The following is an 11183-nucleotide window of genomic DNA, read 5'->3' on the forward strand; positions in this document are numbered from 1 at the left end:
ATACAAATAATATGTTGTTACTCAGTTACTGTCACTGTATGTGTTAGTAAGCAAACTAACAAAGAACAGCTTTAACATAAATGAGCACTATATTAGTGAAACATGTCATTTCGCATTCCCCAGCGTACTAATTCGATAGCTTCTACGTTAGCCGGTGATAGTTGTGACCTTGTCTCTGTAATGGAGTGCCCAACAGAAGAAAAGTCTCTTTCTGACTGCGCAGAGCTTGCTGATATGCAGTATAGTCTGCGAGATGTTGCTGCTAGAATGGGATAATCGGCTGCGTTGTCCTTCCAGAAGGTTACGGGATTCTTGCACGCAGCAGTAACACGAAGACTCTTGTAGCTGGACAGTTCATGTTGGCAAGTCTCCTGTAGCACTGTTGCTTCATTATGTAATTGCGCGTCTTGCATCTGTGGCCGATCTCGCGTTGACTGCATTGTTCGCAGCTCATCAAACGGGTCCGTTCTTCTTATGCCGTCAGTCACATCACGAATTTCGACGGTTGGCTTTAATAAAACTGCGTCATTTGATAGCAAATCCGTTAAATCTTAAGCGCAAATAATGAAATAAACATAACGGTGAAACGGCGAAAATACAATGAAAATGCAGCTAAGGCGTGGGTTATCAGTGGGTTATACTTCCTCAACCCAACCCAACCCAACCCAACCCAACCCATGGGTTAACCCAACCCACTAACAACTCTGGACTGGACATCTCCAAATAACTTGATCAACTGACCCATTCTTTGTTTGCTGTGTGCAGGGCACGTTACATACACTACAATTCATGCTTTCAGCGAGTAAACCATAAGTTCTGCACCAGTGAATTGTAGCTTCGATATCGTATTTGAATTTTGCTCCTATTTCTGTCAAAGAAAGTGAGTCAAAAGCGTCTATTGTTGGTCTTCGAAGAGCCATGATATGTAGATAAATGAAGAAGCAGAAAAACTATTCTGAAGCACTCCTTTTTATATGACAAACATAATGAAAATGAATTCACGGGGGGTTAACTTGAAGTTTTAAAAGAAAGTCAATAGTTTTAAAGAATTATTTTTATAATTAAAAAATTTTTATCTTGTTTTAAAGTGAATTGTAGAATATAATCAATGAAAGAATTTTTCAACTTATTTGACAAAAGTTTTAAAAGACACTCAAGCTAACAAACTAAGAATCCAGTTGAAGCAAATTGACGCGATAAGAGTAAATGCCATTGAATTTCATTACCTGCTAAGAGAAAAAAAATGCGGTCAATACACCTGATTATGAACTTAACGCACCGGTTCTTTGTTCTATTATTCGAAATCTTTAATATAAAAAATAAAAACCAGGCTGTTGATACTTTGAAAGGATAACTTTTAAACAAAAAAAATCACTTTTCAAGATGGCGAATATTAGCGATTTGTGGTCAATGATATATTAAGAAAAACTAGATGTCTAACTGCCGTAAATCGGTATAAGAAAAAGTGAAGCAAAAATCGGCCATTATGGGGGGCAAAATCTTTACGCTATTTATCAAAACAAAACAAATACGAAGCTTTTGATTTGTTAAATTTGCCCCCCATAATGGCCGATTTTTGCTTCAAAAAATACGTGGAAGTTAGACATCAAGTTATTTTTAATATATCATTGTTTGTGGTATATTTTTGTACTTTCAACTTCAGATTAGAGCACTTTCCGTTGATTTTGAGACCCATGTTTTTATACGATTCTTAATCAGCATAAAATTCTCTATCAGAATCAATCATAAAATTAGGGGGGGGGGGGGGGAGAAAGTGGAGTAGCGCCATAAATTTGTTGAGGGTGAACTAAAGATTTAAAATTTTTTTAAATAATCTTTTAAATAAAGAAACTTTTATTTTCAAAATTAATAATAATAAAATTCAAATAGTATTAATTAGTAATAGTAAAAATATTTCTTATTACTAATCATTTGTTTTGTTGCAGCACTTTATTTCTATTTTTTTAAATTTTTTGGCTGGTATAAACAGAAAATTCATAATTTTCCCATTTGTCTGTGGCAAACTTTATATTATCAGTATTTTAATATTTTTGTTATTTCAACAAAAAGTCAGTGTCTGACTTCCTTATTTTTGACTGGTGTAAATTAAATGACTTCCTTATTTTTGACTTGTATAAATTCAATGTAAGAAATTTAAAAAAGAAGAACTACAGAGGACAATAATAATTATTATAAAATGAAGATTATTTTCTTTTATAAATTTGTTACTATCATTTATTGTTTTTTAGTTTTTTTTTTATTTTTTGAAATAGCAAAGAAAAGACTTAAATTAAAATGAATTTTGAATATTCTATTTACAATTTTGTTGCTGATAATTATATTGAGGTATTATTTTAATTTTTCTTTTTTGATAAAATGGAGAAGTTTAATAGAGTTAAGGTATAAAATCTCTTTAAAAATAAATACTTATTATTAGTTAACTGATTTCATTTAGGTTGGTTGAACTGATTGGATTAAAGGTCCTATTGTATATGGAGAAAATGTTGTTGTACAGTGGCCATCAAGTCATTTCAATGCACTGTTGCAGAACTAGGCCTTAAAGTCTGGTTCTCCTACTTGGAAAAGTTATGAGGCAAAGGTCTTGAAATCGGGGGGTAAGCAGAATTAAGAATATACATTTATGTGTAAAAGTTCCATTTTTTTAATGAAACAAGTATTATAATATTTTATATTTTAAATAATTAAGATGATTTGGAGGAGTTAAACAATCAAGCAAATGGCCTTGTAAGAGTTGTTCCACCGTTACCAAATCAGGTAACTTTAAGTGTGTAGTTATGATGAACATTTTAAAAAACTGGTTATGAATGTTAAATGCTATTTTAAAATATTTGATTCTTGTTTATCAGCTTATTTTAGAAATATGATGGTAAAAGTTGTGCAAAAGCTAAACGATTTTGTGTTGAAAAAAACATAAAAGATATCAAAAATATTGTACATTTATTTTATATTATAAATACTTCTAATTTTAACTATGGGTTTGCGGAAAATTCTTTTTAATTTTATAGTAAACTTTGTTAAATTCAGTATTCCTTTATGTTCCTGTTTTAGAATGCAGATAAAGTTGCTTTAGAAATTAAACTTGATGAACTGAAAGAAGAGAATAAAGTTTTAAGAGAACAGCTGCAAGAAAGAGCGGCAGGTGTCTTTAAATTTATACATATCTACATTTTTGTATGTATGCATGCATGTATGTATGTATGTATGTATGTATGTATGTATGTATGTATGTATGTATGAATGAATGAATGAATGAATGAATGTATGTATGTATGTATGTATGTATGTATGTATGTATGTATGTACGCACAGGGTTCCACACTTTTGTGGTTTGGAGGGGTCTCCATAATGTCATTTTAAATTTAATGAAGTTAGTATAGCTGTATTGTATTTAAGGGGATCTTAAAGGAAAGGAATGCAATGAAAATAGTAAGTAAAGCTTTGAAATGCATTTAAAAATAACTTATGCATCGTTAAAAAATTTTAAATGATTATTTAATTAGGATTTGCTCAACTTCTCACTAAGATGGAGACATCAATGAGAAAGCATTCTGAACATGAAAAAAGTGAATATTATTTTGTTTTCTATTTGGCTTTATTGTTTCTGAAATGCATTACATTTAATAATATTAATTTTATTATTTTAACTTAACGTTTAATGACAGTCTTGTTTCTAAATCAAATCTTACTGAAACTCCTGTTTGTATATCCATTCCAATCTGGAAAGAACCTTACTACCCAGACGAATCTAGTAGAGTAAAAATTTTCATGTTGCAAAATTTATCTATTTTTTTTTATTTACATATTTAATTATATGAATTATATTCATAAAACTTCTACTTTGTAATTTAGAAACATTTAGTACCAGGTCACAAAATATACATTGACCATGTAAAATTCAGCAAATGTAACAAATTGTATGGTACAAATAGATTTGTAAATGATCTTTTGGTGTCATTGGTGGGAAACACAGACTATCTGAGAAGTGTCAGTTTTTCTGGCAAGCAAAGTAATGCTCACTCTGACAAAGAAGCAAAACCCAAAATAGTCAAGACCTCGTTGATGGTGTTGTTGGTAAATAGTTATAGCATTTGAATTTCTTTATTAAACGAAAGAAGTAATTAATTGAACTCTTTTGTATTTTTAGCTTGTGCCTGTCAGATACTGGGAGTGTCGTCAAAGGATGTGCAAACAGCAATCAAAATAAAATTAAATATTGCGTCAAAAGTTAAGAAGAGTTAAAATATGAAAGATGTTACAAGAATACACATAGTGTATTTCTGTCTTTTTTGATTATTTAATATATAGTCATTTGTTTTAAAAGTTTATAAATGCTCTCTTTCTTATTTTTTCTCCCAATAGCAAATATTCCTTATATGTAATATACAGATGGTTTATAGAATATCATAAATAGTCTATGAAATTGCTATAGCTAGCAATTATATTGTCTATAATATATGTGGTATATTATATATGCAATATATAATGGATGTCATATATAATATAGACTATAATCGATGGAATATATTCTATTGATTCTATAGACCATCTAAATGATAATAAAAAATATTTTATATTCACTCTCGAAAAATACGATCTATGGAAACTTCTATAGACTTTCTGTAGTTAAATTTCTATAGACCAAACTACTATAGACTTTCAATTGCATATTCTATAGACTTTTAGTTGTTGAGTTTCTATAAATAATGTTCCAAAAGCCTATAGAAAAAAGGATTGATTTTTTGTATAGAAAATCTATACATATTTTGTCCTTGGAACTTTTGAAACACATGGCTTATAGAAATTCTATAGGATTCTATAGAATTTCTATAAAATCTCTGCTAATTTTTATAGAAATTCCTATAGAACTTTTTTTTTTTACATATATTAATAAAAAAAAAAGTTTTATAGCAAGTTCTACAGAAGTTAATAGACATTCTATAGAAGTTCTACAGAATTTCTATAGAATTTCTATAGACCATATGTTTCAAAAGTTTATAGAAGTTCTATAGAACTTTTCGTCCTGGGTTGCTTGTATTGAATTTTTTTTTCAAAGAGCTATTTAGTCAGAGTAACTTTCTTTTTTTAAAGTTTCAAGATTTTTTTAGTAATCTCTTTTAAAATCTTATATTGTAAGGTAATGTAGATGAGTTTTAATAGACATAAAAAAATATCTAGTATTTATTGTTTAGGGTTTGCCAACCCAATATATATATATATATATATATATATATACATTATATATATATATATATATATATATATTATATACATATATATATATATATATATAGTTTTATATATATATATATATATATATTATATAGTATATATATATATAGTATATATATATATATATATATATATATATATTATATAGTATATATATATATAGTATATATATATATATATTGTATATATATATATATATATATATATATATATATACATAGCTATAAATAGTGCATATAATTTTGAAGTTAAAGCTTAATTTTGAAACTTTAATGCTTAACTTTTGCTTTCTTTATGTTTTTTACCATTTGTCAATACTTTTGTTTTCAATTTATTTTTTTATGGTTATTAAAATAATTTCTAAACAAAATAAATATCTTTTAAAATTATATCTCTTCTATTTTCTAATTAACTTATCGGATTTACAAAATATCAATTCTCATTTGAATTGAGTTTGATATGAAATTAAAAAAAACTTCGCCTAACTTAACGGCATACCCACCCAACAACAAGTCGTCTTAAAGACAAGTTGAAGACGTCTTGAAATTGGTCTTAAAGAAGTCTTAAACTAGCCTCAGATAAAACACAGTAAGTCGTCTTAAATAAAACGTCTTAAAGTTGCCTTAAGTCATCTTAAAGTTGTCTTAAACTTGTCTCAGATGAAACACAGTAAGTCATCTTTACTAACGCGTCTTAAAATTATCTTATTTAACACGTATTAATGACGGCTTAAAAAGAAATGTGTATATATATATATATATATATATATATATATATATATATATATATATATATATATATATATATATATATATATGTATATATATATATATATATATAAATTACCTTTCAGTCTACTGCCAATACAACATAAATATATATACTTATATTGTGTTAGAAGGAGACTGGAAGGTGGTGACAGAAAATAGAAAGGTGTGAATATATAAACTATCCAAATGCAATAACTGAAAAAAGCGACATGATTTACTATTGAAAAATACTTCACAGCATCCACAAAAAAAGATTACATGATTATAAAACTTTATTAATATTTTCGTGATGTTGGTGCGTTTTTTAACACATTCTGAATAAACTTATGGACTGTCTTCTCCGATTCCTTTGGATATGTCTTTCGGACAGCCGCTTAAAAGAGAAAATCAATGAAGCAATAATAGGTCAAGAAAGTCATTGTTTTTTTGGAAAGCAGCGTTAGAAGACACTTACCAATTATACATTTATAAAGGTGGGTTTCTTTAAAACTTCTCTATCCGCCTCTCTGTCTATCCATGTTGAAATTTATCATCAGCGAAAAATGTAATTTCTAAATTCGATTAGTTTCTCAGAAATCTGTAAAATATGTGCTTGTAATAACCTAGCCATAGGGCCTTTACGGAAATAATTCAAAATTCTTTTGAATTATTAATTGTTCTTTTGCATATAGCCAACGCAGAAATCCGGAAACATATTTAATACCAGTAGCTATGAGAGAAGACTTTATATTTCTGATGTTACTTATACGACTGGCAACTAAAATCGTAATCTGTTCGCTTGCAAAGTTCTTGTTCTTCATTAAACTATTTTAAACTTCATTTCTCTTCCTTCCCAAGAACCTTTGATAATGCACCTTTCACAAGAATAATATCCAGTATGAGTGACAGTCCATTTTAAAAATGATCTTGCTGGAACATCACAGAGAAAAGTTTTAACTTTAAAAGTGTTCACAACTGATTTTCTTGTCTGACCAAATATCTTTAAACCACGCATTTCTTGTCATTCTTCCGTAAATGGATATAAAGACATAATTAAAAATACAGTTAAGGAAGGAATTAAAACATGGACGTATAAGAATGGACGTGCAATTTATCACAGTTTAATCTTTAAATATTAGTTTAAAGTTTTTTAGCATTTGTTCAATAAGACTGTTCATAGTAAAGTAACTACTTCACGTGTTGACAAATTACTAAGCAAATTACACCAAGGTAAAGGAAATTAGTTGTCGGCACGAATAGATTTTAGCATTTTTTTAAGATGAACATTCGTAAATTTGGGAACTTTTTTCGTGTAAACAAAGTCTGTGAATGATAAAATAGACCTGTAAGGATAAGTTTAAAATTACTACAAAAAAAGTATAGCTAAATATAAAAAAGCTTGTTTATACTTTTTTATCAAGATCTGATTTGATTCAATTCCTTGGTCCTTCATTCGCCATCTTAGTCCTTCATTTACTAGGCTATTTTATAACTCATTTGATAATTCAAAACCTTTTCAAAAATGATTCAAATTTATAATTATCATACAAAATGCGGTAGATATTTCATGTTTTCGTTTTTAATATATTGTATATTATTTCATTTATCATAAAAAGCACATAATAACCCATTAGTTTTTGTCAAATAAAATTAAGTTTATATACAGCTGGTAAATCATATTATGTTAATATAAAATTCTTAGTTATTCTTGCGGTTTGCCATAAATTGGCTTTGCTAAATTCTTTAAAACTGCAACAAATTATTTTTACTTTCTTGTATTAATATTCATTTTATGTATAAGTTAGAGCATCCTGCCATCGTACTCGGCGGGAATCTTGTACGAGATTTACGAGATTTACGATGGCGATGCATCGTTTTATACGCAAAAGTGCGTATTTGGATAAAGTATGGTAAGTAATCGGAAAAACCTTTATAGAAATTTTGGAAAAATAAAAACATCGAAATTCTTACCAGATTTCTCGAGGTACGATATAATTCGATGATTTATCACGAGATTTCACTGTAAATACGAAGTATTTCTAATAATACGAAGTATTTCTAATAATGCGAGGTAATTGATTAAATTGCGATTGTAATCTGTAAAAAGAGTGAATTAACTGTAAAAACCGATTTAGATTTTCGCAAATTCCCACCGCAATTAAACAATCCATCAAAAATTGATTGGAAACCAATTTCCTATGGAGAGAAAACTAGTAAAGCTATAAAAGCTGTAAATTGATTAAAGTTTTTAAATTTAGTTGCTACAAACCCATTAGGGATAGCCATTTTACTTACTTTGATGTAAAAAAGTTACTTTTAAACAAATATTACTTTACATTAATTAGATTAAATTATCAAATATATTTAAATATCAAATACATTTAAAAGTAATTCATTTTTTAAAAAGTAGCATTGTAAAATAATATATTGCATGTAAAAATTACTTACATAAAGTTAATTTTAAAAATGCGTAACTTTTACTTGTTAAAGTAATTTATTATTACTAATTTATTATTACTGTTATTTACTTTTTCTTTGTCTATGTAAATCAATTAGAAAGTAAGTCATGCGAAAGTAATTTAATTTAAAAAGTATTTAGATTTAGATGGTTTGCGAAATATAAATAAAATGTAAATAAAATGTAAAAAAAAAAGATTTAATTTTCTTATTTTCCGATATTTTATGATGGATTGTGGTGGCTTGTAAAATTTCGCTGCAATTTTGCGAAAACCTCGTAATTATAAATAAATACATCGGAAATATAACAATATTGCAAGTTTACACTGTAAATACGATTTATTGAGAAATTACGCGAAAATATCGTACGATGATGCGTAAATCTCGAAATATATCGGAGAGTGCGTGAAATTCTCCGCATCGGCCTTGGACTTCATCGCACCTCCGATGTGATACCGTTCCTCAACATCGTATCACATCGGAGTCACCTTTGTAAACTATTTCTCACATCGGGATTTACTCATTTACGCAATTTCCGATGGCGGGATGCTCTAGTATAAGTTATTTATTCTTAACTGAATATATTTCTGTTGTTGAACATATATAAATATATATATATATATATATATATATATATACACACGTCTTTTTAAGCCGTCATTAATAGGTGTTAAATAAGACAACTTTAGGATGTTTTAAATAAGACGACTTACAGTTTTTCACCAGTTTAAGACATCTTCAATACCGATTTCAAGTCGTCTTCAAACTGTCTTTAAGACGACTTGTAGGGTGGGAAACGTCCATGATTAAAGACATCTTAAACTGGTTATTCCGAAAGACGTTTTAAACATGTTGTTCCGACTGACGTCTTGTTAAGATAATTTATGTCTTAAACTGGTTGTTCCAATAGACGTTTTGTTCAGATGTCTTTCGGACGTCTTAAACTAGTTGTCAGAAGACGTCTTAATGAGGTGTGGAAAAGTCGTCATAAACACGTCTTTAACTAGTTCCAGACATCTGGACGAGTTAAAGATAAGTTACATACGTCTTAAAGTTGTCTCATGTTGGGTGGGTAGCTTATATTGTTTGCTAATTGCATTTTTTTTAGAGGGTTTCAAGTTATCTTTCTAATATTTGTGACTCAGTATTAAATTATGTCTAAATCCTTGAAACTTCAAACTGAAAACTTTATCTTTTTTTGATGTTTATCTAATTTTTTGATGACAATTTTTTGTCATCAAAAAATTACTTTTTTGATGACAAAAAAAAAAAAAAAAAAAAAAAAAAAAAAAAAAAAAAAGAAAAAGGTTATTAAGTAAATGTAAATGGAAACATGAAAAAAAGTTAAAACCTCAAAAAGCGCAATAAAATTCCTTAAAGTTTAACGCTTCTATCAGTGAAGCGTGCTCACAAACAACAACTGTAAAATAAAAGACACTAAAATTTCATGTTTATTATGGAGTGAGGCGTGCTCACTTTCACTAACTATGAATCAAACATGACCTATATGATGTAACTTTTTTGTGGCTGCACGTAATTAATCTTTCATCTTTATTTAGATATCTCGGTTAATAAATGCAAAAAAAAAAAAAAAAGAATAATAGTAAAACTCTCAAAGTAACCCAATTTTCTTAGAGTCATGGAGGTTTGTTATTTATTCAATAAAAAAACTGACTTCTGGAACTTCCCAATTTTTAAGGGCTTTTAAATAAGTTGTCATTTAGACCTCACACCTATTAGTATTAATGTTTTTGTTACTTTTATTAAAATAATAATAACCAAATGAAGTAAGTAGAAACTAAAGAAATAGAAGAAATTATGTGCAGAAAAATCTTTAAAATGTAGAGGAAGAAAGGTACAAGTTGAGAAGAACTGAAACTTCAAATACGTTGTAATGACTGTAAGAATACTGCATATTTAATGTAGCAGCTTAAATGTAAAAAAATGAATTAAAAAAGAAAAAAAAACTCCAAAAAAAGTTCTTTTTTGAATCATTTTTAAAACTGACGATTAAAAAGCAAATCAAAACCTCCGTAAGGTGGTGGACCGAAATGTATGCATGCAACTTTTAAGACAGATCAGTTGTTGGAAGACTCCATGAGCTTTACGTCAGATGTTTTTGAACAGAATAAACAAGTTCTCAGCCTTACTTATCAAACATTTTATAGTTTAGTTTCAAAAAAACCTTTACTTTCTAACTCAGATATGAAAAATAGTGCTTTTATATGAAAACAATTTTTTTTCTTCAATTATAAAGATTTATAACATCAGCACTAAAAGATTCTTTTCACAGAATATTTCCAAATATGTGATCAGTAGAGGACATAAACATTGACAGAAGATTTTATTTAGGTAAACTGGTTTTGTCTACTGAAAGCGTAAATGTAACAGCATACTGAAAAAAAAACAAAAAAAAAACACCTCAACCAAATGGACTCTGTGAGACTTACAAAAATAAAAAGCAAACATTTTTTCGGCTTACTTTTATAAATAAGATTTTAATAAACGAAAAACGTTTCCACACAATTTAACAAAAAAAGTCGATTAATGGTGTTTTGTTACTGACATTTTTAAGACATGAAACTGTCGAGAAGTTTCTCTTACTTGAAATTGGATACTTCGAAACAAAAATGAATTTTGATATTTCTCAATAATAACAACTCTCAAGATCACGTGACATTTTTTTTTTAAGTTTTCGTGAAAGTAACAGTTCTCATCAAATTAAAC

General features: G+C 28.1%; 1 pseudogene across 1 annotated transcript; it reads left to right on the plus strand.

Annotated features, from left to right (window-relative positions):
* Window positions 1–1838: 1838 nt before the first annotated feature.
* On the plus strand, window positions 1839–5184 carry LOC145191588 (uncharacterized; annotated as a pseudogene). Its single transcript, XR_016453772.1, has 9 exons — window positions 1839–2346; window positions 2456–2615; window positions 2708–2775; window positions 2878–2952; window positions 3070–3160; window positions 3415–3447; window positions 3522–3774; window positions 3871–4092; window positions 4166–5184. The product of XR_016453772.1 is annotated as an uncharacterized LOC145191588 (transcript).
* Window positions 5185–11183: the final 5999 nt, after the last annotated feature.

The sequence above is a fragment of the Hydra viridissima genome, unplaced genomic scaffold (assembly GCF_058129835.1).
Source record: "Hydra viridissima isolate aposymbiotic clone 2 unplaced genomic scaffold, HvirCarnegie_v1 scaffold_6, whole genome shotgun sequence".
Taxonomy (NCBI): domain Eukaryota; kingdom Metazoa; phylum Cnidaria; class Hydrozoa; order Anthoathecata; family Hydridae; genus Hydra; species Hydra viridissima.